The 17,133-nt window shown below is 42.6% G+C and overlaps 1 protein-coding gene across 3 annotated transcripts in view; it reads left to right on the plus strand.

Moving 5' to 3' along the window:
* GPBP1L1 (GC-rich promoter binding protein 1 like 1) overlaps positions 1 to 17,133 on the plus strand; it is a 56,132-nt gene that overhangs the window by 7,882 nt on the left and 31,117 nt on the right. For all 3 annotated transcript variants that reach the window (XM_026651937.2, XM_026651936.1, XM_026651938.1), the window contains exon 2: positions 15,864 to 16,788. The gene's annotated coding sequence lies outside the window, so the exon portion shown is untranslated. The remainder of the gene's footprint in view (positions 1 to 15,863; positions 16,789 to 17,133) is intronic.

Here is a 17,133-nt window from a genome sequence, read left to right on the forward strand (position 1 = left end):
TCGGCCCATCGCAGCTCCCAGTGGCCGCAGTTCACTGCTCCAGGCCAATGGGAGCTGCTGGAAGCGGCAGCCAGTATGTCCTTCGGCCCGCGCCGCTTCCAGCAGCTCCCAGTGGCCTGGAGCAGTGAACTGCGGCCACTGGGAGCTGCGATGGGCCGAACCTGTGGACGCAGCAGGTAAACAAACTGGCCCAGCCTGCCAGGGGCTTTCCCTGCACAAGCGACGGAACAAGTTTGGGAACCACTGTACTAGAACAATGTATAAAACATTCAATTTGTGAATACCTGGAGCATGAAGGGTTAATCACTAGCAGCCAACATGGATTTACTAAGAACAAATTATGCCAAATCAGCTTGATGTCCTCGTTTGGCAGGATAACTGGTTTGGTGGATAAGAGGAATGCAGTGGACATAATATACCTGGACTTTAGCAATTCTTTTGACACAGTCGCACATAACATTCTCATAAGTAAGGTGGAGAAATGCATGCTCGGTGGAACTGCCATTAAGTGGATACATAATTGATTAAACTGCAGCAAATGAGTAACTATTATTTGGAATGATGTAAGATTGGAAGGAGGTTTTGAGTGGGGTTCCACAGGGATATGTTCTGGGTCTGCTGGTGTTCAATATTTTTTATTAATCACCTTGGTGTAGGAATAGAGAGCATACTGGTCAAATTTGCAGATGACACAAAGCTGGGGGGTTGCAAATACTTTGGAGAATAGAGCTAAAATTCAAAGCGATCTTGATAAATTGGAGAACTGGGCTATAAACAAAATAAAATTGAGTAAAGACAAATGTAAGGTACTACACTTCGGGAAGAAAAAGCAAATGCGCAAATACAGAATGGGGGTAACTGGCTTGGCAGCAGCACTGCTGAGAAGGATCTGGAAGTTGTGGTGGATCACTACCTCAACACAAGTCAACTGTGATGCTGCTGCAAAAAAAGCAAATGCATGCTATGCCTCTGTTAATGCAACCTAAAATTGCAAGTGACGACGGGCAATAGTACCACGCTATTCAGTGCCTGTTAGGCCTTACCTGGACTACTGTGTTCAATTTTGGTCACCAATATGTAGAAAGGAAGTAGAGAAACTGGAAAGGATCCAGAGGTGAATGACAAAGATGATCAAAGGGATGGAATTGCAAGCCATATGAGCAAAGGCTGAAGAAACTGTATATGTTAGGTTTGGAAAAGAGATTAAGAGGGGGCATGATAGCAATCTTCAAATACTTGGAAGGCTGGTATAAAAATATGAAGAAAAATTGTTCTCTTGCCACAGAGGGCAGGACAAGAGGCAGTGGGTTCAAACTACAGCAGAGCAGATTTAGATTAAATCTCAGGAAAAACTTTCTAACTGTAAGAACAGTGGGACAATAGAACAGACTGCCTAGGGAGGTCGTGGAAGTGCCTTCACTGAAGGTTTTTAAAAGGAGGCTGGATAGCCATCTGTCTTGGATGGTTTAGACACAACAAGTCCTGCATCTTGGAAAGGGGTAAGACTAGATGATCCTTGCGGTCCCTCCTAACCCTATGGTTTTATGATTCTATGAAATCTGTATACACTTTTGCAACCCAGCTGAAAACATTTGTCCTGGCAAAACATTACTGTGATGATGCATGAAAATGAAAGATTTCAATTTGAGTTTGCAAGTGTGGCAATCAGAAAAGGAAATGTCTTGTTGTGAAGTAAGTACATTTCATTTGGAGGCCACCATGGAACCCTGCAATGCCATTTTTAGTCACTCTTCAAAACAGAATGGCACTTTGAATATTTTTAAGTATTAAGGCTTTTTAAAAATAGTTTAATCCATGTTATAAGAGATGATGGTTGTGTAGTGTCTGGTGGATTGTGTCTTAATTTATTTCAGTCCAATTTTTTATGGAAAATAGTTAATGTTGCACAAACGCCATGACCACTGGAACTAATTACCTTCCTTGTTAGCAGTCTTACCAGGGAGGTGAAGGTTTGAGTGTAGCATGGAGACTAAACTTGCCTCTTTTCCAGAAGCTTTTAGACTCCATTGCTTAGCATCTGTGTATGCTAAATTCCATTCTGTTAATTGACGCTTGATAGGCGCATTGTCAGTTTCTGTGTAACTTTATAGATTATCTTTACTTAAATGCTTTCTAGCGAATTCATTGTTCATGACATCTGAGTCCTTTATCCAAACAGATATGGTGTATATGAAATAACAGTACATATTTCTCCTCTACTACTCCACCAGTATGCCTTAACCATGTTCTGTGGAGGCCATCTTTGAAGGAGGAGGGAAATTCAGCTGGGAATTCTGTGGCCCAGGCACTCTTTAATCTTTCTTCGACTGCCAAAAGTGGAACCAGTTGAGGTGCTCTTGTGATGTGATGACCTTTCCACTGTGAGCTGGATTGAGAAGGCAACTCATTTCACAGAGTGTCAAAAAAAAAAATTGGTCATTAGGGCTGGATTTGAACTGGTGACAGTAAATGTGAAAGGATCCCTTCCTCATTACTGATCTTGTGAGCCACCCACATTCTCAAAAAAAAAAAATATTTTTTTAACGTCTTTAGAGTTAAGTGTACAAAAATTGACACAATCAGTTTCTAATGTTTTGTAACTTAAATAAATCAAACTATTTGGGTTTTTTATTTTGTTGGGCTTTCAGTTTACAACCCAGACTAGGCCATTGTGCATTAGGTGGAAGTGTAAACTTAAAAGGGTTGGGTTAATATGCAGACATAGACATTGCTAGCGATATTAATGGTTGTGTAATTATTAAGACCTTAACCTCAGCCTTCACACTTTGAATCAAAACTCACTTTGTATTGTTAACACAGGTACTACAGCAAGTCCCCATGAAGTGGGTTTTAGCCCACGAAAGCTTATGCCCAAATAAATGTTAGTTTCTAAGGTACCACAAGTACTCCTGTTCTTTTTGCTGATACAGACTAACACAGCTACCACTCTGAAACTAATTTCAGAGTTCACCGGTGCAAGATATTGGAGGTAGAAGTAGTTGCTTTGGAAGGGTGGGTAAGATGGAGATCTTGGCAACTATGTTAACAGGTTATCTGGGTCTTTGGGACTTGGGGGGCTATGGGAGACAGTTTGAGATTGTGGAAAAAACATAGCTGAATATTTCTGTTAAAATCAGTGGTGAAATATTTAATGTTGATAATTAAATTGCCTTTATTAGGGTCATGTCTACACTAGAAGCACTCTACCAGTATCTGAATACCAGTATGGCTGTAGCTTATACTGACAAAACTGCGCTTGTAGTGTAGACTATTCCACACACACCACCTCTCCCAAGCAAGACGAACTATACTAGAAAAAGTACAGGTTTGATGGTATAACAGCCTGTATGCTACAGACATCTTCAGACACAGCTTTTTCAGTCAGGGATCACACCATTTCACAAACCTGACCAGCATAGCCGTGTTGACAGAAGTCTGTAGTGTAGATGTGGCCTACGTTTCACTAAGATGAATGGGAGAAGGTCGTGCTTCACATATCTAATATTTCAGGCAGCCTGTGGACTCTAGAAGCCAACATTGCATCAGTTTATACTCAGTTGACGCCTAAAAGGGTTTGTTCGCTGTCAAAATGGCTGAAGTCTGATATTTGTCTGGAGATGACTGTTAATAAGCATTATGTGCTCTGCAGGATTTGGGGTTGGGAAAATATAGAAAAGGTATAAGGGATTGAAAAGTAATTTCGGAACATGCTTAGTGGAACTAGAGCCTAGTGAAATGCCACCCCTTTTGTGGCATAACTGCGTTGTCTCCTTCCTCATCCTGAAACATATGGACAACTGATGTGTATTTGTAAGATGGAGACTGTATCATTGAAATACACAAAGCTTCCCGAATAGAGTGTGCTTTTAATAGTAAGGACAAGAGAGAATCATAGGTTTGTTTAGAAAATCGGATTCCAGAGAGTTTGGCTGCGCTTAACAAATTCTGCCTTTTTTTTAATTACTACTTTCATTGTAAAAACAGTCTTTAAGCCAGTAAAACTGTCTCAACCAAGCGAAGGTAGTAGTCAATTTTCCCTTCCTCTCTACTACACTTTTTTCAACAAGGTAAGACTTTAAAAAGCTAAATGAATTTTAAAGAAAAATGTATGCATCCAGTTTCCCAGGAATTTTTAATGTGGAATATTTACAATCAGTTCACTAATAAAGAAATTAGTTCCAGTAGCAACATTAACATACAAGGTGATAAATGTCAATGAGACACCTTGAAGATTTGAAGGGAAGACTTCTGCCCACCCAACCCAGATGCCTTTATACATGTTTCAAATTGCAAACAGAAATGTAACAATAAAATGACTTTGTGGGACAGTTGATCTTTCAGAATGAAGAATTAAACTTTCTCAGCCACCAGAAAGTATTAGTCTTGCCCAAGGAATGGACTTATCAGTGCTAAAACTTTTAGTTACTACTTGTAATGAAATAAGCAGTATTATCCATGATGTTGTATTATGCAAACCTATTCAGAAGGCTTCAAACTGCATTGAAGAGTGAACGTTTGAATTGAAACTAAAATGATTTATGCTTGGAGAACCTAGTTACATTGACCCCAGTGCTCAGAGGATGATTTACAGTAGGGGAGATCACAAGTACAAGGTTATACTTCTGTCATAACACAAGGGCTTGGCTGCTTCATGAAACATACGCCCTTCTGTTGTACTTATTATTCAGTGACTCTACAGGAGAGAGGGTAAAGATGTCTGAAACTGGGACAGGAGGAAGGCGTCAGTTTTTCAATAAATTCCATCATTTTCATCATGATGGAAAGGCAGCCAGACCAAAACTGAGGAGCACTGCAACGGTGTGTGCCAGGTTGTAGGACACCTCTCTCAAATTTGACCTAGCTGCCTGCAACCACAACCACTGCTGGGGAGGAGGGGTGACTTTTTCATTTTATTTCATTTTAATTTTTTTTCATTTTGTTTTGCATTCCCCCCAAAACATGGGGCTCTAACTGTAGGTTCTCTAAAGACCTAATCAGTTTCTGAAGAATTGAAGATTTCATTAAAAATACAAGTTAAGTTTCTAGTCCTTCTGGTTGGGAAGAAAACCTCTCCAACAGCACCTGGCTGACAGCTCAGGCTGTCAGAGCAGGGGCCCCAGCTGTGAGCCCAGGCCTGACTGACAGCGAGGGGGAGGTGCCAGTGTGAGCCCCACACCTGGCTGACAGCGTGGAGGGGAGAGGAGTCCAGCTGTGAGCCCACACCAGGGCAGGGCTCCACCTGGCAGCCCCACTTGGTGCTGACAGCCAACATTACAATGTAAGTAAAATAGGGTACGTCTACACTACCCACCGGATTGGTGGGTAGTAATCGATCTATCGGGGATCGATTTATTGCGTCTCGTCTAGACGTGATAAATCGATCCCCAAACGCGCTCACCGTCGACTCCGGAACTCCACCAAAGCGAGAGGCGGAAGCGGAATCGACGGGGGAACCGCGGCCGTTGATCCCGCACCGTGAGGATGCGAGGTAAATCGATCTAAGATATGTCGACTTCAGCTACGCTATTCTCATAGTTAAAGTTGTGTATCTTAGATCGATTTCTCCCCCCCTCCCCCCAATGTAGACCAGCCCATAGTGTCTGCACAGACACTGTGTTGCTCTAACTACATCAACATAAGCGCTATGCCTCTCATGGAGGTGGAGTTATGTCTGTGTAGCAGGCGACTTACTTTGGTGGAAGCAGCATTCTAGTGTAGACACTGACATAAATAGGTTGTCATAAGCCACTTCGTGTCACCTTAACTCTTTAGTGTAGACTAGGCCTTACTCTGGTTTAGCTTATGTAGCTTCCAGAGCACCATAAGCTAAACCAGAAAAAGGCACTCTTAGTCAAGAGTAGTGTCCACGCGGGGAGCTATGCCGATATTAATATTGGGAATTTTGTCTGTGTAGACAAGCCCTTAGTCATTCTTGCTCCTCCATGCCACTTAATTTGATTTTTGATCATGCACTAATTTACAGATGAATGAAAATACTTTAAGTAGTTTTAATTAAGGAGAGCTTCTCTCTGAACAGAAAATGTCACTTCAGGATTTGACGGCAGTCCTTATCAAATGAAAGCATAATGCAGGACACTTGTAACGTTAACTTGAAGTTATAAGGGGTTCTATCCTAAGGCTAGTGTACTCAAATGTGAAAAGCAGCACCAAACATCTGATCCGATTACGAGTGTTAACTGTAAGAAAAAGTGTTAATGCATTGTTAAGGATGCATAGTTAAAACCAGTCAAGAAATGAGCTATGTTTCCAAAAGTTATGCAATTTTGCACATATAACTTTGATGATTTACATTTTACAATACAGAGCAGTATATTAAAATACATATCTAAGGGATATCAACTTAAAAACCACTTGTCTGAAAACTTTATTATAGATTACTATAACCGGAAGGTCACATGAAAAAGGTTTTCAGCTTGCTTACTCAGTGTATGTGACACTATATAGTCACTTTAACTGTTCCCCCAATTTGTGTGAACCTCAAAACAGAGGAAGAAAAATAATTGTTTAAAAGATAGGTAAAAGTAGTTGTAAAGCCTGCTAAACCCAGGATTGTGAGTTCAATCCTTGAGGGGGCCACTTAGGGATCTGGGGCAAAATCAGTACTTGGTCCTGCTAGTGAAGGCAGGGGGCTGGACTCGATGACCTTTCAGGGTCCCTTCCAGTTCTGTGAGATAAGTGATAGGATAGGTATATTTGCACTGGATACTTTAGCTCAGGGATGGGCAAACTTTCTGGGCCGAGGGCCACATCTGGGTGGGGAAATTGTATGCAGGGCTGGGACAGGGGGTTAGGGTGCAGGAGGGGGCTCAGGGCAGGGGTGCAGACTGTGGGAGGGGGCTCAGGGCAGGGAGTTGAGGTGCAGGAGGAGTGTGGGGTATATGAGGGGACTCAGGACAGGGAGTTGGGGTGCGAGGTGCAGGCAGGGGGCTTAGGGCAGGGAGTTGGGGGGGTGGGGTGCAGGAGGGGTTTGGGCTCCAGCCTGGCGCCGCTTACCTCAAGCGGCACCGGGGTGGCAGTGGCATGCACTGGGGCCAGGGCAGGCTGCCTGCCCGCCCGCCCTGGCCCCACGCCGTGCCACTCCAGGAAGCGCTGTGGCCCCTGGGGGAGGAGGGGCGGAGGGCTCCGTGTGCGCTGCCCTTTCCGCGCCTCCAGGTACCTCCCCCGAAGCTCCTATTGGCCGCGGTTTCCCATTCCCGGCCAATGGGAGCTGCGGCGGATGGTGCCTGCACGCAGTGGCAATGCATGGAGCTCTCTGCTGCTGCTCCCCAAACCCTCCCCCCCCCGCCTGCCCGGGGGCCACAGGGGCGTGGTGCTGGCGGCGCCCCGGGCCGGATCCAAAGCCCTGAGAGGCCGGATCCGGCTCACGGGCCATAGTTTGCCCACCCCTGCTTTAGCTGTTAGTGCAGTTTTCCACTGAGCTTTTACACTTTTATAGGTCCTTCAGGGAAAATGAGACAAGAGGAAGCATGGCAGGGCTACTCTGGCTACCTGGGTAATCTCTGCATATTGTTGGAACCATTCAAGTATCTAATCCATTTGCCATGAGTAATTTCATATCCCAGTAGCTAAGCTTCCCTGGTAAAGCAGTAGCTTATCTCATAAGATCTGCATTGAAGAGGTTAGGCTTGAGGCTGTCCATCCCTCCTGGTGTCAGACAAGGGTGGGGAGCTGAGTTTAAGGCTAAAAGGGAAGGGACCATTAGACATTTAGTCTGACCTCATGTATAGCACAGGACATTGAATTTAATCTGGTTACCCCTGTAATGAGTTTGATAACTTGAGTTTGACTAAAGCACCTTTCAGAAAGGCCATTGTACCTGGTGAGGATGAAAAGCTGTCAACGTTGTCTTCAGCTTCTGACAGCAGAAGAATGAGTTGTTAGGAGGGGGAGGGGAGGGATGAATACGTTGCAAAATATCCCTGGAATACACTGAGGATCTCATCAGTTTGCCAATGTAGGCTCTATGTATATCAACCAGGTAGTATGAATGTATATGATCTTAGGTGCATACAATTTCTGGGAAGGTTAAAACTAGGTTTGGCAGGATTCAGGGTTTTTTGTTTTGTTTTTTTTATAATTTCAGTGGATAAGCATTTTTTCAATTTTTATTGATTTAAATTTTGACAGTTGCACAAAATTATGGGTGTTGAACGTTTTCCCCTGATTTTTATTGGTTTACATTTTCACAGTTGCAGGAAATTATGGGAGTTGGGTCAGAAATTATTTAATAACGGTAGACATTGAGCTCTAAGATGTTGAACCTTAACTGTTAAAACACAAATTGTCAACATCACATGTCAAAATATACTAAGTAGATATCTTTAAATTAAACTCAGATTTCTCAAGCAGCATCTTTCTTTGCCTATCTGTAAATTTCCATTATTATTGAAATCTTTTAGTTGGTTCTTGTGTGTTCGGTGAAATCAACATTTACTAATAAAAATCTAATCCTTCCAGTTCAAGTTAGATTCATAGGCCTGGAAGGGACCTCGAGAGGTGATCTAGTCCAGCCCCCTGCACTCATGGCAAGACTAAGTATTGTAGACCATCCCTGTCTGGTGTTTGTCTAACCTGCTTTTAAAAATCTCCAATGATGGAGATTCCACAACCTCCCTAGGCAATTTATTCCAGTGCTTAACTACCCTGACCAGAAGGTTTTCCTAATGTCCAACCTAAACCTCCCTTGCTGCAATTTAAGCCCATTGCTTCTTGTCCTATCTTCAGAGGTTAACGAGAACAATTTACCTCTGTCCTTGTAACAACCTTTTATGTACTTGAAAACTGTTATGTCCCCTCTCAGTCTTCTCTTTTCCAGACTAAACAAATCCAGTTTTTTCAAACTTCTCTCATAGGTCATGTTTTCTGGCCCTTTAATCGCTTTTGTTGCTCTTCTCTGAACTTTCTCCTATTTGTCCCCATCTTTCCTGAAATTTGGTGCGCAGAACTGGATGCAATACTCCAGTTCAGGCCTAATCAGCGTGCTGTAAAGCAGAAGAATTACTTCTTGTGTCTTGTTTACAACACTTACTCCTGAGGGAATTCTGTGCCAAATTTTAAATATTCTGTACACAATATTTTAAAATTCTGCAAATTTTATTTGTCATTAAATAAGTGTGGAGGCTCCAGCATGGGAGTGGGGAGCATAGGCGACTGGCTGCATGAAGATGAGAAATCACCCTGCAGTCCTCCACCCCCGGACCTCTGGGGCAGGCCCGGCCCTTGTGCTGTCAGGGTTGGGTTCAGCCTCACCGCCAAGTCTGTGTCTGGGGGGGCTGCAGGGTGATCTCCCAGGTGTCGTCAGGCAGGCCCAGCAGGATCCAAGTGTAGAGGGGCTTTGTGTGGGGGAATCCAGGTGTGGGGGTTCTGTGTGGGGCAGTCTGGGTATGGGCGGCTCAGTAGGGGTGTTACAGGTGCAAGGGAAATGGGACTCTGCAGGGGGGGTCCAGGTGAAGGTGGTTGTGGCTCTTGGGGGAGGGGGGAAGCAGTCTGGGTGCAGGGGAATGTGGTTCGGATGCTGGGGGAGTGGGGTTTGGTGAGGGTCTGGGTGCAGCTGGCTGGGGCAAAGTGGGTGGTCTAGGTGCGGGGGGCTTGTGGGGTGGTCCAGGTGCACAGTGGGTGGGGCTTGTCAGGTTGGGGGTTCAAGTGTGGGCAGCTCAGTGGGGGGTGGTCTGGATGCAGGAGAGCAAGGCTCAGCGGGGTGGATCTGGATGCATGAGGATGGGGTTCTGGTGTAGATGCAGGGGAGGTGGGACTCGACGGGTCTAGGTATGGGGGGTTCAGATGCATGGGGGTTAGGCAGATGGGGAAGTACAGTGACCCCCCCCCTCCCATGGCTGAGGAGTGATGGGGGCAGGAAGCAGGGTGGGGGGGAAGAGTGCAGAGCCCGGGGAGGTTTCTAGGGCTGGGTCTGACCTGGCCTGGCTACTCTGGGTAAGGGAAGTGCACTCCTCCCCACTGCCAGCCCAGGGGTGGGGGGGGTCTGGGTATGGGGAAGTCTGGATGCACTGGTGTTGGGCAGACAGTGACCTGGCACTGACTTCCCCCCCTCACCCGCCCCCATGCAGTGATTTACCTCTCTGCTGGCTGCTCTGGGTACCAGAAATGACATGCCCGTATTTCTGGGCAGGGTTTCATGACCGCTCTTGCGGCTTCCCTTTGCTTTCCTGTCAGTCACTTTTCTGCGGGGAAGCAAAGAAATCTGCACAGGACATTAATTCTGCATATGCGCAGTGGTGCAGAATTCCCCTAGGATTAAATGCTCCTACTAATACATCCCAGAATATTTGCTTTTTTTGCAATAGTGTTACACTGTTCACTCATATTTATAACAGTTTCCCTTGGCTCATCAATATTGAGGTAGCATGAGTGACTAGCTGTCTGACACTGTTGGACCTAGGTATATTTCTCAAACATAGTTTTTACAAACTTGCTACTTTATTAAATTAACAATTGTAACTGTGTGGTGAATTTTTCCCTCTTGGAACTCACCTTTATTTCTGCATATAGTTTTGCTCAGTGAAAATCCAGGATCCTTGGTGATTAGGCTCTTATGCAAGGAGGGTATATCTGCTCTGAATAAACAGATAAAGTATTGGAGTAGCAGAAATTGTAGGGATATATGAGGGTAATTACTCAGAACTATGAGCTAATTGGAATAGCAAGAAATGAAATGAAGGAAGGTAAGAAACAATATTTATATTACAGTAATACTCAAATTGGGGGCCCGTTTTTGTGCAAATATATGTGAAGGTATTGTTGCCCCTTTTTGACCCAAGCGGCTAGTCAAAAATTCTGGGTCTTGTAATTTGTTGCAGTTAGGAGGTGAAATTGAAGATGGATCTGGTACCTTTGATTCAGTCTTGTTTGTTTATGAGGAATGTACAAAGTCCTCCTTTTCCAAATGCGAGAGGAAACAAAACAAAAAAATAAGAATTTCTTATTTTACAGCCTCAAGCCTTTTAGTCAACACCACATGGTCAGACACTGCTCACAGACTGCTGCTTGGCTCTCCTTCTCTGTATTCTGCCTTCCTTAACACATGCCTTTGCAAAAAACAGTACTCAGCAAAACCACACCACCCACTCTGGGCAGGATTGCAGCCCCCTTTGTCTCAGGTTGGGGGGTTTGTCCTGACTGATATGTTAATTGAAGAATGCACTCTCATTCAGTCTGAGCTTTGTGCTCAGTGCAGTCTCCAGTATCTCTTAGCATAACAAATAGTCTCTGCCTCAAAGATCTGATTCAGTTTGATTCTGTTACCATACCATAGACTTTGAAAAGTTTAAATTTGCAGCTTGACCTGAAATTTAATTTAAAGTGAAAGAGTTTCTTCAATGACAAAATACAACAGAGACTTTGGGGAGGCAGAGCCTTCTGATTTAACTATGCCTTGGGTAATGTAAACCATTTTCCTTCATAAATGAGATATGATCAGGGATTTAAAATCAGAGCCTACTTCTAAAACGCAACTGTAAAGATACTTGATAATGACAAGAACAGAGAAAAAACAGCTCACTGAACAGTTTCAATTTTGGCTTATTGTCAAACTTATTTGTCAGGAAACTTGGAAAGATTAGGTCTTGGTTAGGGATGTTTGCATTTCCTATCATGTCTCCTTCATAAAAATCAAGGATTCTTTTTATTTTGATCTTTTTATTTTAATGCTTGTAATCCTGAAGTTCATTTAGTCCCACTCAATGTTTGTGTATAGAGATATTAGGCTCTGATTATATATCCCAACAGAGAGAAAAGAAATGATTGCAAACTGATAATTTTCATTTCCATTCATATCCATTTTTGAAAGGAGTAAAACAATAGTGTTGCTATATTTGACCCTAAATATATGAACTGTGAAAGCATGATGTGTTCATGGGACATGGAATTTATTTGGGGACACACACTTATTATCATAGAATCAGAGGGTTGGAAGGGACCTCAGGAGGTCATCTAGTCCAACCCCCTGATCAAAGCAGGGCCAATCCCCAGACAGATTTTTGCCCCAGATCCCTAAATGGCCCCCTCAAGGATTGAACTCTCAACCCTGGGTTTAGCAGGCCAATGCTCAAACCACTGAGCTATCCCTCCCCCCAATCTAAACTATGAACAGTAATGTTTCCTTACCTTGGTCACCACTCCTTTTAATTTAAAAACCTGATAACATATTCCTTCTATTCATATTTTAAAAAGGAAAAAACTTTTAAATTTACCCACACAAGAAAAAATAAATTTGTAAAAATTAATAACTGGGCAATAATACCTCCTCTTCTCCCCCCCCCCCACCCCGCAACCTCATTTGGCCTGTCAAATTAAGTGACATGCCTATCCCATGGTTAAGGACATCCTATATCTGAAGCTGCTCACTTAATAAGCATATTATTCAAGAATAAAGAAATGCACAGGTTATTTCAGCATAACCTTAAATCTGACATGAGTTTTTGTGTGATGGGGAAATGTCAGTTAAAATATTTTTTGGCCATGTGTAAAAAATTTGTGGAGATTAGTTGTGTATGTAGCTCAACAAAAGAGATTAGTTAATGTTAAATTATGTATGTTGACTGACTTGTGAACATATAGATGACAGTTAATGTGCATCTGAATGTGTCGTGGACCTATATAATTTGTTAAAAGGGACTTGCATTTTGAGGTTACGGATGAAAGAATACCTGTTTTGGCTCAGAGGTAGGTTGTTTTAGTAAATAGGTATCTTTGGAGTTGATAGAATGTGTTTATGTAGACAAAGCAAGATTTAATATCCCTAATGATGGATTTGCTTGGGTTTTGTAAATGTGATGGGTATGTACATTGCCATTTAGGAATCTTAACTCTGGATATTAAATGAAGACTTTGGCTTTGTAATGTAAATAAATCCTTAAATTACTCCTGCTCCCTCATCTGGTCTTTCTGTCCTTTCAGAAAGTGAGATTCACTGTACTTTATTGCTGTTAATTTTCTTGAGGAGGTGGGTAAATGTAATTTGGCACTCATCTTTTTCTTTTGTAGCACCAAATTAAGCCATGAGACACTTCAGAGGGAGATTTAACTCCTGTGCATAGTTCTTAAACCCTCAAGTTTCAATTTTGAGACAGGGCCCTTTAAAAACGGACATAGATTCAAAATAGAGGATACAGCAACATCAAAATACTGTGCAGGAAGGTTGACATGATGTGAAGGTCATTTCGTTAATACGTGTAAAGCTTTCGGTAGCCTTAGTTTTCTGATTCAGTATTACTGGAGTCCATAATTTTAAGCTAATAAATGTGAAATAAAACCAGATTTATAAGGCTTTGATGTGCGTCTAAAATGAGTGGCATGCTTTATAATTTGGGATAGTTCAGAGATGGTATTGTCTCTAGATGCATGTTAGCCATTGCTCGTTCTTTAGTGCATGCTGATCTGTCCTAATCATAGGTGCCTTGGATGGTGGCAAGTCAGCAGGTTGTGAAACTTTCACAAGAACTTTTCTGCAGTGGACGTATGACGCTTTGCAGCTGCAGCATCCCCTCTGTTTGCTAAACATGTCTAGTTTGTTGTTGTAGTGGTGGTGTTTTGTTGTTTTTTTTAAGGCTCAGTGGCTTGCATTAGTGGCAGAAGAATCAGGGTTCTGTTTAATTTCTGCTGTCTTGCTTTTCTCCTGAAAGATAACTTAAAGCCTTATTGTGAAACATGAACCAGTATGCTTTGGTGGCTTTCGAGGCACATAGCCAGGCAAGATCCCTGTCTCAGAGCTCCCCATGTAAATAAATGGACAACATAAATATCACTGAGATCCAGAGGATGGTTCTGTGTTTTTTTTTTCTTTTTCCTCTTCCGTTTATTATCAAAGCTCATTAGAAGGTGTTATCCTATCTATTAATACTTGTTTCAGTCAATAGGTGAAATGATTCCTACACAATTCACCCTCTTAATAAATCTGCTCTTCAGAATAAAGTAATGAATGGTCTTGAAACACATCTGAGTTTCGTAGAACTTCTGTCACTTTTCCTTCCATTTACCTCACCTTACTACTTCAGGGAGGTGGGTAGAGACTTAGCAGTCTCAGCAGGTCACTGCCATGTGAGCTTGGTTCCAGTGCTGAGTGCAGAAGAGTGGGGAGAAAAATTGTTCTCTCTGAAGCACTTGATACCTTACCTTCGTTTTGCGTATGTGTATGGAAGGATTGGTGAAGCTACACTTCATAATAAGGAACAATTATTGATACATCAGCGTTTTTGTTGCTGTTTTGGGGCGACTTTACTGTTTATCATCTGGGCAGGGTGTTTAGGAAGCTCCCATTAGATCATCATCATTGTTGCTTCTGTTTTATGAATGCATCCATCCTGTTGCTGATTTCATCTAGATTGATGCCTTGAGGAGCTTCTGTGAGATTTTTATTTCTTGTTGCTATGGTTCCAGAGATTTGAGCATGAGTTTAATCCCTAACTGATACTGTCCCAGCGACCTTGGGGTTCCTGGTGAGAGAGAGCTACTGTTCTTTTTAGCATTTGGGATGATTTTACCCAGTTACCCTGGCAGGTGGCCTGTTAGACTAACTGTTCATACGTATGGCTTATTTTGAATTTGTGGATTGAAATTTCCTTTTATTGTCTCATCTTTTTATTCTCTTACTTGGGAATCCCAAGCAAAAAGAGGTGGCTATTATGTATATTGCTGTGGAACCCAAAGGTTCTAGTCCGGATCAGGGTCTCATTGTGCTAGGTTCCATATAAACAAATAGAAGGACATGTCCCTATCACAAAGAGCTTATACTTGATTGCTTCAAGATAGGTTGAAACAAGCAAGCAGAAGGAAAGACAAGGGTAATGGTGAGGTCATGTAGTCATATAAGTTAATTGTTGCACTGCTAGGTGGTTCTGAATTCTTAGTTTTGATCAGTCTCTAAATAAATGATATCATGTAACTCTGACTGTCCTGCAGCCTATTCAACATTAGGTGGCTGATTTCTTGTAGGTCTCACTACACTAGTGAGTCTTGAGGAATTTGAAGGGGAGAACGTGGTGGTCTTACAGGATAATTTAGGAAGGACATTCTGTGCATGAAGGTCAGCACGGAAGAAAGCACAGCTATATTTGTGGGCTAAACGGACAAATCGATGTGCAAGGTTGGCATTGCTGAAGGGATGGCTAGATGTGGGTGCATAAATAGGGAGGGGGCAGAGTTGGAAGGGTTTAAGGTACACAGATAGGAAGCTTGAACTTGATGATGAAAGGGGATTATTTGATGAATAGGTCTCATCTTCTGTTAAGGGATTTCTACCTGTCTGCCTGGCTACTGTCAGGAAACTAAGAGGGAATAGCCTCCTGGCTGGACCTGAGCAGTTGAGAAGTATCTTGAGGGCATTAAGAGGGAGGAGGTATGTGGAGTGATTACCCTTTCTGCCCCTGCCACAGTATCGGTAGATGGAGGGAGAGTCAATACTTGGGTGTATCTCAAATGTATAGCATAAGAATTATTTTTGTGTTTTATGCTGCACTAGAACCAGTTACTTGGAATCTCAGCCTCTGTGGTTGTCCCGTTCATAGCCACAAGTATGGCTAAGAGAGTGGGGCAGCACTGCAGGTTGCTGGGGATCTGGTGGACAAGGAAGATGTCTAGGTTAGAGCTGAGGAACTCTGTTACCTATAAATGTTATGGGGTGACTAGGTGGAAATCGCAGACGTTGCAAAAATTTCTGATTTTCTGTAGTTGGACAAGAAATTACAAACCCGATGGCCGCTTTTTTTATTTTTGTAGGCGCTTGCAATAAATAAATTTGCTGCACTTCTGACGTGTGTTCTTCTGCTTGGACATATGTTATTGTACATTTCTATTACTTCTATTGATGGGTTTTCATTTTTCCTTTGTAGTGATTACAGTTCCTGTATTCCACCATTTTTTGATGGAAGAGGAGGACCATAACCCAGGAGTGAACTCTGCAGTAAAACAAGAAACTCTTGTTGAATAATTTGTCTCCTTTCAAAAGCAGCACCCAGTCTAGAAGAAGGTTAAAGAGGACTTTTGGACTTGGCTCTTTTCAGATTCATTTATTGAGCACATAAATGGTGACCAGCAAAAAGACACAAGCAGTTGTGGCTCCCATTCAGCTTCGCATCAAGTAGCGTTTCGTTCTTGGAGGGGAACTTAAGTTACATGAAGTGAAAAGTATATCAAGACATTGTTTATTTTTAAGAACATTCGCACCGTGGATTTTTTAGCAACTGTACATGTGATGAAACTGAAGTTTATATTTTAAGAGCATATGCTTAGGCAGATGTCTCCCATTTAATATCAGAATTCGGGAGAAGCGTTTTTATATAATTTAACTTCTCCCCCTCCCCCCCACATCCAAGCCTTGAAACTGATGTGCTACAGACAATGAATAATCCTGCAGATTTGGGTGTATCTGTTCATTGTTAACCATGGTGTTGCTCTGAATGTTGTCGTGCAGACCCAACAACCGCTTTTGTAATGTAAAATCTGAGTTCCATAGCACCACAACAAGAGGAAATTTAATGAGGTGAACGTGGTTGTGGCTTTTTTAAATGTAAATTACCTTTTTAGGGGTGTTTTTTTTTTTTTTTTTTTGTAGTGTGAGTGCAGAGAGAAATTAAGATGAGCAGCTGAGGGGGTGAAGGGTGCAGTCAGCACGAAGTGCAGCTTCTCGTGCTCTGCTTTGAGACGCACCGTTGTCTCAAACCTGACATAACTGCATTCTGGAGAAGGAAGGAACCCGAAGGTCGGAGTGAAGCACAGAAATCAAGAAGAGAATTGGACTGCAGAGGCCAAATTCTGGTAGTTGATCACACATCTTTTTTTTCTATATGTACATACAAAATCTTGGCTCATGCACAACACCATGAAAGGGTGAAAATAAGGAGGAAAAGGAGGGAACCAAGAGGACCCCTCACAAAATGCAATACTCCATGTAATCTACTAATTCTGAATGAGCAGTTGGACGATAACTCCTAGGGTACTTGAAGGTGGGAGTCATACCACACACTGTTGGAAAGTTAACTTTTCTGTGGTTCACAAACTTGAATTCCTCACCTACATATTGCTACTAGTGTCTGTCATAAAGCTCGTGAAAGTGCAGTTACAGATACTCCAGTCTCCCTTCTCACCAGCTTGTGTCCTACC

This window comes from Terrapene carolina, unplaced genomic scaffold (assembly GCF_002925995.2).
Source record: "Terrapene carolina triunguis isolate 2854851 unplaced genomic scaffold, T_m_triunguis-2.0 Scaffold110, whole genome shotgun sequence".
Lineage (NCBI taxonomy): Eukaryota > Metazoa > Chordata > Testudines > Emydidae > Terrapene > Terrapene triunguis.